Below are 17920 nucleotides of genomic sequence, written 5' to 3' on the forward strand. Positions count from 1 at the left end.
ATTCCACAGCGTTGGTGCAGATACCCTCGGGCAATACGCGGGTAATTCCGCAACGCGCCTGTCAGATCCGCATGACTTGACGCACACAGAAGACACGGCGACGATGCAGAGATGACTTTATACGAGTCAAACGAGAAACGAAGATCGTGCCATCAAACGGAAAAGCGGAAAATAAAAAAAAATTGCGCGAAAAAATATTTATACACGTATGCGTATGTAAATTATGTAATGTATGTAATATTTGTCCTGAGTTGGAGAAATACTTTTTGACAAGTTTAATTATAAAATTTCATCATTTTTATAAACATGTTTTGTTCTCTATATACATCAATCACATTTTTTTCTTCTCTCTTTGGTTGCTCTATATTACAATATTTCGAGCTTGGATTTTAATATTAATATATTATCTTTGTTGCGCTCTTGCGCGCTCTTCCTCGAGCAGATTAATAATTTGAAGACCACACATGCATATAACCCATTAAATTTTAATATGCAGAAGAAATTCTTGAGAAGCTAGTATGTGAGCAATTTAGGATTAATGCATTTTGCTTATCAGAAATATTTCATATCGTATCAAATATTAAACTGAAATTTAGGATAATCATTTCACTTTGCTTTATTATACAAAATTATTTACGCTCGTATTAAAGCTAAAAATTATGTCAATCATTTTGTTTAAAACTAAGATAGGATAGAAAAACGACAATGTGTATCCAATTTAGATAGCTAAAACTCAATTTGCATCATCTATAAAACGGTCTTTTCCTTTTTCTCCGGATGAGATATATTGACAGATTGCGCATAATATCGACAGTGAAGGTAATAATCTTTAGCAAACAAAAATCTCATCTAGTTTTATATAGTTTAGTTCGTAGCGAGGAAGAGAAAAAAAGCACCGGAAAAATCTGACGCGCTACAAGTCCACGTTACCGTACGTGTTTGCACAAAAGCAAACACAATCAACTTCTAATAACGTTAGCTTGCGGAACCACCGCAGGTGTATATAGATAAAATGTTGTAGACAAATTTTTTAAATTGATTAATAAAAAATACGGTCTACTCCATCATATCCAATCACATCATTTGAAGTGAAATACTACTAGAATTTAAAATATATTTAAAAGAGATTTAAAACGAAATAATCTATGTTAATTAAGCGGGCGCGAGAGAAAGAGAATTTCACGAGAACAATCGTCTGATGTTTGCATATCGAACAGCTTGGAGTTAAGGATTATCTCGGTATTGCGACGACAAAACATAAGAAAGAACAGGCGACAGAAAAGAACGATAGTATAGTAGGCGAAACAGGCGATCTTTTTGTCGGAAACGACTTACAGCCCGCTAGTTACATTGTAGAATTCTGTAGCCTAGAGTCTGTGTAGGGTTTAGCATCTGCATGATAGCATGGAAACCATTTACAAAATGAGGAAAAGAAAGGACGAGAAAGGAAGAACAAAAGTGTAATCTTCGAAGAAGAGTTGTCCTTTAGATTATTTTCATTGTCCTCTCGAAAAAGATACGCTTCGAGATTGCGAAAACCATTTAAATAAACATAATAATTCCCCACAACTTTTCGATAACAAAATACAATATTTACAGATTAGAAAGAGCTTGCATTTAAAGAAAAATAATTTATTACCGAAAAAGATAAAGAATGACGTTTTTAAAGTTTAATGAAATATCTATCAAAAAGACGAAAGTCCAGTTCCGATTGTGCAAGAAAGATAGTTCGCGTTTAATTATATCGATAACATCATCTCTCTCCTCCGCATCGTAAATTTGCGGAAATTTCTTCCGGCATTACTTAAATATTAAAGAGCCTCTCTACGAACGACGCGATAATAATGCTTAAAAAATTAATCGCGTAATTCCTGGCAAAGGGAAAAAAAAACGCGACAAAGAAACGGAAGAAGAGAGCAGACGCCTTTCGCCCTGTCGCGCCGCCGTTCATTTTTCCGCGAGAGAAGCGAAAAGGAGACTAAGGGTAATTAATTAATCCGGATGAAGGTACAGCCAAGAACTTCCGTCTCGCCCTACGCTCTTTATTACCCGTACCGAAACAATGGCCGAGTATATGGCCTCCGGGTGTCTCGAGAAATATTCGGACGATTCGCGAACGTAGCACACGCGGATTTGCATCGAGTTCGAGAAGTACTCGAATAAACACGGGGCAATGCTGCGGCAAGAAAACGGCAGCAGTTAATGGAACTTTTCCATTTCCGTCTCTTGTATAGTTCGTTTGCGAAAGTCGAGCTCGCGACTTCGCTGTTCGTACAACTCGCGCAAAAACCCTCCGAAACTATCCTTCTGCTCCTCAGATGATGTCTCGAGAAACGATTTGCTGTTGAATAATCCCTTAATTATGGTGTAAGAAATGGAAGCTACAAGAGTTAATCTTTGTGCACCCTCGCTGTGATCGCGCAACGATAAAATTATATTCCTGCGTTTTTTAATTACAACTTAAATTACAATTAGAAAATATTTTCAAATTGCGTTTTAGCGCTTAATACTTGAAATTGTTATTTTATTAGTTTGCGAAAAGAATAGAAATGAGGACGCCGTTCATTTACCATATGTACTTAAATTTCAAAAATACTCCACATAATGCCAATCTATAATAATATTTTATTTGATCCTCAACTTTATTCAATAATCCAGATCATTTATTTATCAGGATGTACCATTCATCAATTTCTAGATTTTCGTTTCCATTAATCCTATACAAATCTAATTCGAAATAATCAAACGAATTTCCATTAATGAAATATTTCCTAATCATGTGTTTCCTTTTTAAAACATATATTTATGTCTACATCGATAAAAACTCAGAATTCAAAAAACCTGATAACACAAAATAGTATAAAAAAATATAAATGACAAATCTCTTGGAAAAAAAAAAAAAAAAAAAAAAAAGAATTGCAATATCTATATTTTGACATATTGGAAAAATAGAAAATTCAATTTAAAAAAGATAAAACACACAAAAACTTAATTAAAAAATGTTACATTTTGAGAACAAGAGTTAATGAATAATAAATAATAAATAGAATTGTTGCTATAATGTATTATATATTTTTTATACGCTTTTCATCGAATGATAATTTAATTTTATCAGATATACGATTAATGAAATAATAAAAATCTTGCATAATCAAAGTTTTTTCTAGCGCATATACGTCTGTCACGAATTGCGGCCAGATTACAGTATAAGTATACATATATGGGACTGCACTGCCATCAGCAACATATGGAGCACCAGTGGAGATGTTCCGTACAAAATTTAAATCTTATCGTCGACCGTGAGAACATTTCTCGTATTCTTTTGCCATACTGAGAAAAGATATCGCTCTTACGACTCTCTTATGTGAGCGCCACGAATGATAGGATATAATGACACACTCGGGATAAAAATAACGGTGAAATAACGGAGAAAGTACCTTAGACACCGACTTTATTCTCCTTATATGTGTTGTATCATCCGTATTCGAGGTTTATTTAAAGTGTGTTTTTATATATTTAATTAAAATCAAATAATATTTATATATATATATCTGTACTAAATTATTCACAATGCTTAGTATTATTTAAATTGAGTCGACTAAAAAGTGCACATTCTTTTTTACATTCAGTACAGACCAGCACTGAGTATTTTCAGAAATCAATAAATAATATCGATTTTAAATAAAACAATACATAAGTTAATAGCGTCCTTATTTCTCGTCGCGAATTAATAATCATTCAAAAGCAATATAAAGATATGTGCGCTAGCTACTACTAATTTTACGTTATAATTAAAAAAAAAACAGAGAAATAATTTTATCTCGCTGTACGATCGCAACACAAGAGTGGACAGAGATTAACTCTTGCAGCTTGCATTTTTTACACCATAAATGCGCGCTCGATGCATCATTGTCACCGATCGGTTATTTCTGCATAGAGATGATTAAGCAGGCGACACCCACGCGCAGGCATTCTAGGCTTTCTTATCTGGGTGCAACTCACCCACGACAGTAATCTATACACGCGAAGCGCTTCTTCAACGAAGATCATGCATAAGCGTTCACCGAATTACATCGGCATCCAATCAGAACTCCTCCGTAGCGGATGCAACGAACTCAAACTCCCCTCCGACCCTGATCGATCTCCCTCTCTCGCAAGTTTCTCCAAGAGCGTCGACTCCCGTCGAAACTTCAGGCAACTCCGAGCACGGATTCCTCTCTGGTATAAGGCCCTTTCAACAGGTACTTCTCGCCTTTTTGCGCGCGAGATTATCGCGTATTACGACGGAATTGTGTCGCGACGACGACATCCGCGACGTAAAATGCTATCGAATTGATTCGCCGCATCGTCATAGCGAGATTGATTCTAATATCTCAATATCTTCGTCGTCGGAAAGATTCTTATATCCGTGATACGATCGATAAATCGATAACAAAGCGCGATAATGTTCAAATGTGCAACGTGAAAGATTCATACATTATCTGATATATTTTTAGAAAATTCTTCACATACTTTATTTACCATGTTTGACACAGTTAATTATTGACATTGCGTGACTGATTAGTTTAATTCAAATATGTACGTAAATTATCACAGACGGCGAATAAGTCATTTAATCGTGAATCTCATCAAAATTCGTATTATCTAATTGTCAAGCTGATATATAATAAAATGCAAATTGGGAAAAGTAGTAAATGTATTTGCGTGAGAAGGAGTTGAATTTGCAAAAGGTTCATATGTATTTGATATTTTTAGAAAATTCTTCACATACCTCATTTACCATGTTCGACACAGTTAATTATTGACATTGCGTGACTGATTAGTTTAATTCAAATATGTACGTAAATTATCACAGACGGCGAATAAGTCATTTAATCGTGAATCTCATCAAAATTCGTATTATCTAATTGTCAAGCTGATATATAATAAAATGCAAATTGGGAAAAGTAGTAAATGTATTTGCGCGAGAAGGAGTTGAATTTGCAAAAGATTCATATGTATTTGATATTTTTAGAAAATTCTTCACATACCTCATTTACCATGTTCGACACAGTCAATTATTGACTTTGCGTGACTGATTAGTTTAATTCAAATATGTACGTAAATAAACACAGACGGCGAATAAGTTATTTAATCGTGAATCTCATCAAAATTGGTATTATCTAATTGTCAAACTGATATATAATAAAATGCAAATTGGGAAAAATAGTAAATGTATTTGCGCGAGAAGGAGTTGAATTTGCAAAAGATTCATATGTATTTGATATTTTTAGAAAATTCTTCACATACCTCATTTACCATGTTCGACACAGTTAATTATTGACATTGCGCGACTGATTAGTTTAATTCAAATATGTACGTAAATTATCACAGACGGCGAATAAGTCATTTAATCGTGAATCTCATCAAAATTCGTATTATTTAATTGTCAAGCTGATATATAATAAAATGCAAATTGGGAAAAGTAGTAAATGTATTTGCGCGAGAAGGAGTTGAATTTGCAAAAGATTCATAAGTATTTGATATTTTTAGAAAATTCTTCACATACCTCATTTACCATGTTCGACACAGTTAATTATTGACTTTGCGTGACTGATTAGTTTAATTCAAATATGTACGTAAATTATCACAGACGGCGAATAAGTCATTTAATCGTGAATCTCATCAAAATTCGTATTATCTAATTGTCAAGCTGATATATAATAAAATGCAAATTGGGAAAAGTAGTAAATGTATTTGCGTGAGAAGGAGTTGAATTTGCAAAAGGTTCATATGTATTTGATATTTTTAGAAAATTCTTCACATACCTCATTTACCATGTTCGACACAGTTAATTATTGACATTGCGTGACTGATTAGTTTAATTCAAATATGTACGTAAATTATCACAGACGGCGAATAAGTCATTTAATCGTGAATCTCATCAAAATTCGTATTATCTAATTGTCAAGCTGATATATAATAAAATGCAAATTGGGAAAAGTAGTAAATGTATTTGCGTGAGAAGGAGTTGAATTTGCAAAAGATTCATATGTATTTGATATTTTTAGAAAATTCTTCACATACCTCATTTACCATGTTCGACACAGTTAATTATTGACATTGCGTGACTGATTAGTTTAATTCAAATATGTACGTACATAAACACAGACGGCGAATAAGTTATTTAATCGTGAGTCTCATCAAAATTCGTATTATCTAATTGTCAAACTGATATATAATAAAATGCAAATTGGGAAAAGTAGTAAATGTATTTGCGCGAGAAGAAGTTGAATTTGCAAAAGATTCATATGTATTTGATATTTTTAGAAAATTCTTCACATACCTCATTTACCATGTTCGACACAGTCAATTATTGACTTTGCGTGACTGATTAGTTTAATTCAAATATGTACGTAAATAAACACAGACGGCGAATAAGTTATTTAATCGTGAATCTCATCAAAATTCGTATTATCTAATTGTCAAGCTGATATATAATAAAATGCAAATTGGGAAAAGTAGTAAATGTATTTGCGCGAGAAGGAGTTGAATTTGCAAAAGATTCATATGTATTTGATATTTTTAGAAAATTCTTCACATACCTCATTTACCATGTTCGACACAGTCAATTATTGACTTTGCGTGACTGATTAGTTTAATTCAAATATGTACGTAAATAAACACAGACGGCGAATAAGTTATTTAATCGGGAATCTCATCAAAATTCGTATTATCTAATTGTCAAACTGATATATAATAAAATGCAAATTGGGAAAAATAGTAAATGTATTTGCGCGAGAAGGAGTTAAATTTGCAAAAGATTCATAAGTATTTGATATTTTTAGAAAATTCTTCACATACCTCATTTACCATGTTCGACACAGTTAATTATTGACATTGCGCGACTGATTAGTTTAATTCAAATATGTACGTAAATAAACACAGACGGCGAATAAGTTATTTAATCGTGAATCTCATCAAAATTCATATTATCTAATTGTCGAGCTGGTATATATTGATAATAAAATGCAAATTGAAGAAAGTAGTAAATGTATTTGCGCAAGAAGGAGTTGGATCTATCAGGCCGCGTATAAAATTACAAAGTTCTCGCAAAGTGAAGCCAAAATTTCGCAGCACCACACGCACGCGTTAACGTCCGTAGATGAGTTATTACGGTGAATAACATTATAGAGCGAGTTCGCCGAGTATTATTTCCATACGTAAGTACGTATCTCGTACCTCTCGCGCTTCGTATATACCGTAAGATATAATGATATTATTACGAGCTCCTAAAAGAGGGGAGAACATACATATATACTTATATATACATACACGAATTAAAGTCGAACACGCGACGGAGCCATTCAAGCGCGTATTCGTCGGCCGCGAGAACAACCGCGCGCAATTGTGCGTTTTTACGACACAATAGAATTGCGTCCAGCATGCGCATACCTTCGCGATACATCGCGCACACAGAGCGGAGAAATTTCGAAATTATTGTTTGACATTCTAATGGGACGTGTACCGCGGAGGTATTTAATTAAACGAACATTATAATGAAGAGAGTGGGCGCGATGAGTCTGTCGAGCTATTTTGCTTCGTCGTTCCTGACCGACGTTGCTGGCCGTGTCGCGTCACTTTAACGTTCTCCACCGAAAAGAGAGTATACGTCCATTTGCTTTACACTTCGTGGTAATGCCTCCGATGTGTGTGTATGTACCTATCCCCTTCCCTACGCCTTTCTATTCATACTTGGAACCCTCCCTCCCGACACATTGTACGTACATAAAACATCACGCCTGAAATTAACGCACCGGAATGCGAGAAATTGTCGTGTTTCCGATGTCGGTATGTGATAATGATAACGTTGACCGGCCTCATTAATAGGTCTAATCAAGCTTAATGGTCGCGTATATATGTTGTAAATTGAAGGTATAATGAGAAATGACAATTGGATAAATAAACGGAAGTTTTTGATTAAGTTTTGAAAATTTAATCTTTCACCCCGGATGACAGAAGGTAATGAATATGTGCCCCAGAGAGGTTCGCATATTGGCGGTTGCGCGTATATCGAAAATCGCAACGATACCGCAAGAATTTATGTACTCGTGATTCCGGATTAGAGAGATACATAGATGTGTACTATACACTTAGGTATACGTACATGTGCTTAATGCGCGAGCGCGAGCGCAAACATTATGCAGCTTTACGTACATTTCACGGGACAAAGTTGCTTTTTGTCAAATAAAACAACCCTTCAAAGTAAATAAATCATAATTCCCTCATATTTCGCATTTAAAATGTGCGCCTAAAGAAAATTGAATTTTCTTCTTATATTATGTTTCAGTTAAATTATATAGATATTTTCTAACGATATATACAGAGAATAAATCTTTCCATACCTTACTTTTCTAAAAAACATAAATTTTATATATCTCTCGAAAGGATATAAAAAAAAGTTAATATAAAATTGCATAATGCAATCTATAAATCTACCTTTTTTAACATCCATCCATTCATACAGGATCTGTGATTTCTCGTTAACGATAAAGACAAAAGTTACAAAGGCAGTTTATATTCGCCAGTTACAAAAGCGTGTGGTCGATAAGCACGATTCGTATAAATATTAGATATATCGGGCGCATTTAAAGGCTCCCGGCAGCAATTGCTATGCTTGTGTCGAGGTACGATCGACCCATGCGTTTCCGCTGGATTAATTGCCCCTAAACGGGGCTAGACTGGGGGCGATAGGGTAGCTCGCGGGGTGAGCGAGCTCGGGGCGCGATTAAATCACGCTCGTTAAATCGAAGCGGACGGCGCGAGTGCTGCAAAAATTGGTAGCTCGTTTATCCCGGCCGACTCTAAAATCGGCACTGTATGACGGAGGGACGAGCGATGAAAAATTAATAAGCCCGCTGGCTGCGCCACAGTCCGGTGTACCAAAAAGAACGCAGAAGTAGCGAATGTCCTGCTCCTGCGAGTTCGATGCATCGAATATATTTTTCCTTGCTCTTTTTTACGCGTCTGACCGCGACGAAATTAAACGCGAGCGAATGCCGTCTCTGTCATTCGATCCGAATAAGTAAATTAAATCCAGCGCGAGAAATTCTTTATTGATCGTCACCTTCGGTATTCGACATTCGTCTGCGACATCTGTATTAAAATTAATCCACGTATCCGCGACTCATGGGAATTTCCAGCGAGTTTTGTGCGCAACGTCCCGATGGCATTAATTATAAATTCTGACATATAACATATATATAAGCCTTCTTCTGCCCTTTTGCATAATAAATTCATTTAAATTTCAATCCCTCTCTTTTTCTCTCTATTTCTTTCTTTTTTATTCTTTCTTTGGTCGAATCTAAAAATAATTAATTTATAGCTGAGCGCTCGGAATTTCGTTATATCATCCCAAGAAGCTTTCCATTCATTTTCCGGAAAATCAATTTTTTTTTGTTCCGTCGATGGCGGAACAAGTGAATAATTTTCGACTAGATTCCTGATGAAGTGGCGAGCTCGATAACAAATTGGCGGACTTGGTCGCGGGATTCGCCCGATAGGAAATTTTTAATGAAAGTTACTAGGAAGGATACGAAAGTTACAGAGGAGCCAACGAAGCGAGAAGAGTCCCCGGTAATCTCTGACATCTTGTTACAGCTTGGCGTAAGAAAAGCGGAAGAGAGAGAGAGAGAGAGGGAACTGAGCGAACGGCCGCGAAGTAACGCGACCTCCTCTCGTTCAATTAAAGCGTCAGCGTCCGCGGAAAACTTTTATATGAATGGTTTTCATTACGTCGCGGACTTATTAAGGGCGTCTTCGCGCGGAGCATTAATATCCTCGTCGCAACGAGTTTTGTTATCAAGCGCGACCATTCAGGCCGCGGTGGAGCACCAGGATACACACACATAAAAGCACGGCACTATTTTAACATCAGCGAACTTAGGACTGAAATGTACAAAATCCAAGATTCTTTTGATACATACCATGCGCTGCTCGTAGCTCGTTCCAATTAGAGGATTTTTGGTTCCCGAATAAAGTGAAAGCCTCGTTGTTCGCTCTCGTACGTTGGTCAATTAATTCGATCTGAAAAGGAAAAAAGCATATTGTGATACAAAACTTTTTATTATATTACCTGCAGAATTTTTCTATTACATCGAATGGAAATATGCCGCTACTGTTGCGTTATATTGCATCGGCCGAAATATTCCGTTCAGACTGAAAGACGGAAATAATTCGTTTGGTATCTGTGCGGGATATTAAAAGACCGGCAACCCACACAATAGTCGCACAGGTAATTCGCTATTCGAAGTCATGCGGCGCGCAAAAAAAATGTATTCTTGCGTGATGATGTATGCATCACGCGCGTAATCGTACGGTCGGTTACACGAGCACATCGCCCGCCACGTTCGGCTAAACCGATGATAAAACAAATCGTGACAAATTGCCAGCGAGATGTGGCAGTCTCGCAGCACGCAATTGCATCGGGGACGCGCGGCTTCACAGAGTTAAAGAGTGAAAAAAAAACGCGACAGGGAAACGCGTCGGAATTGCGTCGAATGGATATATTGCGCCCGATTTAACATAAATAAATATTTATTTATCGCATTTATTAATTATATCTAGCATTATATATTTTTAATAATAAAATGTAAAATATGCAAAATCACGAGCACAGAACGAAACTCCGCTCGTTTCAAAATGATACACTTTGCATAAACATATTACATTTTTATGTACACGTGCTATTTAAGTAAGGACAATTATAAAGATGATGTAGCAATCTTCCTCTCTCTTCCCTTCCACCGCATTCAACGAAAAAAAAAATGCAAAGAGGACAGACACCGGAATTATGCCTGCGCGACACGCGAAAATAATTCCTGTGGCGAGTCTCTTCCTGATTTCGCAGAGTGCAGTCTCCGCGAACTTTCCGGCTGTGATGAAAAATTGCGCTTGCGCATGTTCCATCTTCTAAGTACGTCCGAGAAGCTGATTCTCCAACACCAACACAGGCGCAATGTGCATGTTTCTCGCCACAGTTTGTCGTCACAGACTTTTGCAATCTCGCATTCGTAAGGAAGATAGAAAGAAGAGTTTGACGATGAGGAGAAAGAGAAGAAGAAAGAGATTTAGATAATAAAGATGGAAAAAAGAAATTGTACTAATAAAAGAAATAAAAATGTCAAGTAACACGTGAAAAATGTATGTTCTCAATAATAATAATAATAATAATAATAATAATAATACTATGTATTGCGCAAAGGAACAATTATAAAATATAAATACATTTCTCTCTGTCTCTCTTCCTTTCATGGTATTCCTTTCATATGGCCAGCGAGGTGAAAGGCAAACCTTCGAGCTCGCGGAAATGGACCACTGAGTGGGCTCCGCATTAATGCATCACTAAGTAATTCGTGGTAATGAGCGAGTGGTTGCTGGCAAGTATCTGGTAAGTATACGGAAGCGAGTAACGAATACGAGTCCTTTGCCATTCGACTTCCTTTCCGCGGTACTCGAGTGTAAAATGATAGCCTTGAGTTATCTCTGCTTTCATGGAAATATTCTTACAGTCAATTACACAGTTGCTTTTATCCATGTATATTCATTATCATTTCTACGAAAACAAAATTTCGTATGCTTATCCTGTTGCAAATTGAACGCAAGATATCTTAACGCAAGTAATACATTTTGTGCCGAGAATATGGGAGAAGGTTTTCACTAAGAAGTAAAACATAGATTCGTCAAGACTATTAAAGAGCAACAATGTGTGTCTTGATTGTTTGTCGACGAAAATGTACGGCGTTTTAGTCATATATCTAACGTAGACAAGGTTGTATGGCAGTTAACTTCCTGTTAATTAAACGTTAGATGCTCCGGAAGGTCTTCGTTGACGAGAACCCAAATAGGAAAATGCGTATGTTGTATCAAAAGTAAATTTAACAAGAAATGAAATTGAAGAAGGATTGAAAATTCGTTTGTCAAATCTACGGAATAGACGATGTCAATTTTTTTCTCGTAATAGCTCTTCATTTTTTTTATTCGTATCGCAAAAGATGAAGCTGTCGGAACATTATTACGAAATTGCAACACATCAAGCTCTCCCTTTTAAAGCTCTCATTAGTTTATAAAAAACGTAAATGTCAACTAGATTAAAAGGTTGCGCGAGCTCTTTAAAAATTGAAATAAAACTGGAAAAAAATAAGCAAATTCATTTCTTATAGAATATAAAATATACATCTGCTGTACGAGCAATCCCACACATGCCTCTTATTACGCGTTCTCGTTTCCCTTTACTTTCTATGTGCCGGGCTAGCAATGCGCAAATTCGTGCCGCAATTTCGCCGTAATTTAATTTAACCTGGCATCGTCCGAGCAAACTTTCTCGCTTCCTAAATCCCCCGAGTAGGAGCTCTCTCTCTCTCTCTCTCTCTCTCTCGCGTCGGGTTAAAGCGGGCACAAGCCGGATGGATTTTTATCGTCCTCTCCTCCCTCTCTCTCTTATACACCCCGCTCTCTGTCACGCTCTAATTTACAGGCTGATTTTTGGCGAAATTGTGAAATTGGAGTTGGCAAACGCACGAGGAGAAAGATGCGATTGCGCGAGGCGGAAGCTTCATTTCGGATTTCAGAGCAAACATATTTGCTGGATTCAATTAGAGTGTAAACTACTTCCCGGGTTGAAACCTCAATATAAATTCTAGCCGGTTACGCGATAAACCTGTATTATTATTGTTATTATTATTGTTAGGCGAATGTATTATTGTATGATGTAGTGTTTCATTCTAGAACATCATGAAACATAGTTTATTCGATCCTTCCGCGAAACACGATCCTAAAATACTACCGAGAGAAAGGTATTACGGAAAAATGATTTGTATATATGTACAAATCGTATTTTTGACGCCGGTTATTCTTGACATTCCGCGTTACTGGTTTCAGCGCTCCATATTTTTCTGTGTATTACATATATCGCAGTGTCTCGTTGAATTGTTTGATAGCGGATTTGCGGAGCTCTCTCAGTCGTATTCGCGCACGATCCTAGTAATTTGTCGCAGCGATGCATTCAACGCTGCGGATCGAAAGGATTAAGAGCATCTATCGATGTACAAACGGAAGCGTGAATAGCGTGTAGTGTTAGCAATGTGCGATCTTTTCTGTCATCATCAATAAGCTGCGATCGATAAATCAAACATCGCGCAATAGCAATGGAGTGGAACAACATTCATTTTTACAAGTATGCACGTCTATTAAGAACTCAATAACGAGTGTATTATTCTTTTTTGAACGTTATTTCTAAACTGATCATCCTCCTATTCACAAGTAATAACATATGTATACATAATTAATTCACATATTATAAGAACCTTTCAGCTTCTCTTATTCCAGAACGGATATTGATTCAACGACGATTATTATTATCACTTATATTATATCTATAGAAATACTGATTATTGATTATTATATCAGTTACGTCAGGAATATGGATCAAATAACATTTGTGATTCGAGATAGTAAATTCAAAACGGATGCCGGATCAGTGCAATGTCGATGTCACTCGAAAAAGAAGCAATTATCTCGAAATAATGAATATGCATCGGCAAGAGAAATATAAATAACAATTATATAATATATACCTATAATTAAATAATGTTTTATTCAATATATTTTCGTTTATTTAAATATTAAAATGTTAACAATTTTTCAATATTTTGAAACTGTATAATTGTGTATGTTTGTATTTGAAATATTTGCAAAAAGAAGGCATAATGGTATATTTTTTTCATAACATTTAAATTTTTTCAATATTTTGAAGTTTAATAAAAAAACGAATATTAAAATTTTATGAAATATTTTGATTATTAATGATTACATCGCACGGATTTACAGGACGGATTCGTTTCGTATTTTCATCATATTGGAAATGTCGTTTCTTGTCTCTTCCGTACGATTACACTAAAGGTATTCGCGTCGCGCGATTTTATAGGTGATACATCGAAAGCACATGAAAGCAGGATGAATATTTCGATATGCATCGAGAAAATGCACGCACGAAGTGGCAGGATAAAACAACGAATGAATCAAATCCCTTTTAGAATTTTATAGAGTGTGATTTTTTCTCGATTTTTCAAATCGACAAAAGTGTTTTCTGAAAAAGTAATAGAGAGACTAAATTTACAGATAACTTTATAGATGTACAAAATATAGACTACGCATATTGAACAAATGCTACGCTAAAATTAGAAAAAGAAACAAAGCTTTATATATGCGTAATCTATATTTTTCTACATCTATGGAAATAACGAAACGAAAATTTTGCACAAACATCGTACACGTTCTGTGTTTAAATAACTCAAAAGAATTATATTTTTCGTGTCATTTAACACGCGTTATGTATACATGTTAAAATTAAAGTATTTTTTCAGATTAATAAAAAATTCGAAGGATGCGATATGCATTTATCCGTATATCTAAAAATTACGCTGAAAAGTCAAGTTAAGAGTGAGTAATTAAATGATAAATCGTTAAATGAACTTTTCCGTCGAATGTTATGTTTCTTCACAATTTGCGCAAACGCTTCGAAAGTTTCCCCGGTGTAGAATTACGTCGGCGGAATTAACATTCGTCCGATAGACGACAATTTGTCTTTGCGCCATTAAAATTCTCGGAGGAGTTCCCAGAAGGAGTTTCCAGTTGAAACATCCTCCAACAACCGGGCTGAAGAGTAGAGTCAAGTCCTCGAAATGTCGCAAAAAGTTGGCCGATGTTAATGGGTTGGTACGATTACGTGAACCGCAAAGCAGCACGAGAGTAGCCGTGCCGGGAACGGCAAAGAACAAAGTACCGTTATTCCTTACGCCAAGATGCGGCGGCAGCAGCAGCAGCCGCGATACTCTCCTGGAGCATCCATGCCACCGTGGACGAACTTCTCGTCGTTGAATTATGCATGATTTCCTGCCCTCGGCCGCTAACCATCCGCGTCACCGCCACTTTCGCCGCGCCTTATTTAATAATCGCGACGAGATCTCCAGTATTAGAGAAAGGCACCGCGGTGCCGAGAGTGAAGGAGCTTACATGAGCTCGGTACTATATTCACTCTACATGCGAATCACATAATATTTCTCCGACGAAGGATTCGAACAATTTCAACAAAAATTCCGTATTTCGAAATTCGCTAAACAAACGTCGTTCGAATTATGCAATTTTATATACCTATACTTCTTTTCATCTTTTCAGCTTTAAATTTAAAATACGATTAATATTTAAATTTAGATTTTTTCCCACGAGAGATGTTATACTAACATATTTCAGTTTCATTTTAATCAATTTTTTCTTCTTTTTGCAGTGGAGTATCAATTGTGGCGGGACGACAAATATAAAGAATAAAGGGAATAATATAAACGTCATTCCCACGTGCTCGCGCGGAAACATTCTCATCGCGGGTGTCGCGTCGGAAACCGCGCGCGCATGGACGCAGAATTTGCGAGAATGGGCGACGATGAATATAGCGAACGTTCCGATGTGGATACGCTCCGGAGCACCATAACCAGCCGTTAGAAGCGCAAGCTCCGTCGGTGCTTGAAGCTTAATCCTCCGCGTCGTCATAAGATAACGGCACTCGGCATCGTATAAACTTCATTGTTCACGAGGTAAGCGTCTGGCGCAACATCGCACCGTTACATCGTCGCATTGTTCCGGGACGATTGCGTCTCTCCCTCTCGAGTGACATCGACGCGACGTTACATTGATCCGACGTCGGTCTTCGATAAATTAGATTTACCACGGGATCTTGCCGCGAAGACCGATTAATCGAGCTCTTTAAACGCGCGTCTTTACTTCGCAATGTGATCGTCTAAGGTGAGAGTACTTTGCGAGAAATCGGAATGGACCAATCTAAACTACGACTCTTTTCATTTTCCATTTTTATTTTGTGCTTTTTACTTTAAATGCAGTAATAATTTATGTGCAGTCTGTTTTTAATGGAAGCAATTTTATTTGTAATCAATTTAATACGGTATGTATTTAAGAACTGTAAGAAATAATATCTTTCTTGAGTAAATTGTATATCATAATCGTTCTTAAATTGTTTGTCATTTAATATAATTAAGGAAATTATTTAATCTATTATTTTAATTGCAATAATTTTACTAACCGCGCTTTGACCTATAATATATAAAGTCTTATTACTACTTCAACTAACGGAAAAATCTTGTAAGGTAAAGACGCTGCAAGAATTCAAAACAACTGAGGTGGAATATGAGATAAGAAAGCGCGAGATGGAAATGCTCTTTGGCATTTCTCGCAGATAAATGATGTCATAGAAAACAAGATATCACGGAAAATCTTACAAAAATTTGAAAATCCACAAACGATAAATCAATAATAAATTATAATAACGTTTCTTTAATCATTTTGTTAAGAAATCAATTGATAAATTAATACATTTCAATATACGTGCTAAATATGTGTCCAACTTTTATGTAGTGTATTCAAAATTATAAGCAATGTGTATATAAATTAAGCAAAAATTTCTCTGATTGTAATAAAAAGTTTGTTGAGAATTATTTTCAGTTTCTATTCTGTTCAATACATTTTGTATAAAATATAAAAAAGATTATACTTTGCTTGATAAAGTAGAGACAGAAAGATTAAAAAAGACAAGACGTGAATTTTTAGATCTAAATGCCAAAATCACTCTCAAAATTCATTATTCTTCTAAGATGAATTATATATGATACAAAATTAGAAATGAGAAAAGTTAATTTTGTCTACTTCAGTTTTATCAATCTAACCGTACAAATTATTTATTTATCATCCTTTAGATATGACTAGACATTTATAAAAAATGTAAAATATTTTATATTTAAAAAGTTTGAAAATTTATAATTAGTATATAAAACTTTTATAACACATTTATAATTCTTTTCAAATATATACAATTTATAAATGATATAATATCTACGAAAAAACAAATATCAACCTAATAAAACATCAGTTTTCTAAAAAAAATAGCGTTTTATGTCAAAGGCTATCATTTTAAAAACATTTAGAATTTCGCAATAATGATATTTGTCAGTTATGTTAAAATTAGAAGTCGAGATGTAGGAATAAATGGAAAAAATGCTGTCAATTTTATTGTCACATTCAATAAAGAAAAGTAAGTTATTTCGCGTGTTTTTGAGAAGTAAAATTTATATTGGCGAAAATTCACGTCTTTCGCATTATCTCTTGTCACATTTTTCTTCGCTTTTCTGTCATTATTTTGTCGTGGAAAATTTTTTATTTCAAATAAAAAACAAATTGAGCAGGAAAAATCGCTCCAAGTAAACTCCGCTACAGTAAAAAAAAGTTATTGTTTAGTTTGTAATTGCATATCAGCAAGAGTTTTTTGATCGTTAATATTTGTATATAGCAGTGTCAGAAAAGAAATAACTTTTTTAAAATGTTCTATTAGACAAAATCTGTTTTTATAAATATAAAATTCAGAAAGAAAAAGAGAGAGAGATTTTTGATAATCAAACATATTGGGATTCGAATAAAAAAGCATTTTGAATAAAAAAGGAAACGAAAGAGACAGGAGGAATATCATGATTTCACGAGTATCATGACGATTCGCGTTTCCCGTTATCTTTCGTACACGCATGCGGTGTATATGTATACACAGGCCGCAAGCCAAACGCGAAGTTTCGCAATAAGCCCCGAGAATCACATATAGTAGAGACACGGCGTATATCCGCGCGTTTTTCAACGCGTCTATTTGCCCGAAAAAAATCCGCTTGGAGTAGATGCGCCACGAGATATAAAATGTACTCTTCGGATTTACGACGATGGAAAAAAAATTCAAAAAAGCAAAACACAAAAACAAAAAAAACGAAGATATTCCGCGCAAGCGAAGATACATGCGTGCGTGCCGGCAGGAGCGCGCATGTATATATGGATCAGA

The 17920-nt window shown here is 35.5% G+C and overlaps 1 protein-coding gene across 6 annotated transcripts in view; it reads right to left on the bottom strand.

Moving 5' to 3' along the window:
- Positions 1-17920, bottom strand: part of Pgant9 (polypeptide N-acetylgalactosaminyltransferase 9) — a 208535-nt gene that overhangs the window by 89961 nt on the left and 100654 nt on the right. For all 6 annotated transcript variants that reach the window (XM_085487107.1, XM_085487108.1, XM_085487104.1 and 3 more), the window contains one exon: positions 9966-10065. The gene's annotated coding sequence lies outside the window, so the exon portion shown is untranslated. The remainder of the gene's footprint in view (positions 1-9965; positions 10066-17920) is intronic.

The sequence above is a fragment of the Nylanderia fulva genome, unplaced genomic scaffold (genome assembly GCF_048542155.1).
Source record: "Nylanderia fulva isolate GAGA-0341 unplaced genomic scaffold, ASM4854215v1 Scaffold5, whole genome shotgun sequence".
Taxonomy (NCBI): Eukaryota; Metazoa; Arthropoda; class Insecta; order Hymenoptera; family Formicidae; genus Nylanderia; species Nylanderia fulva.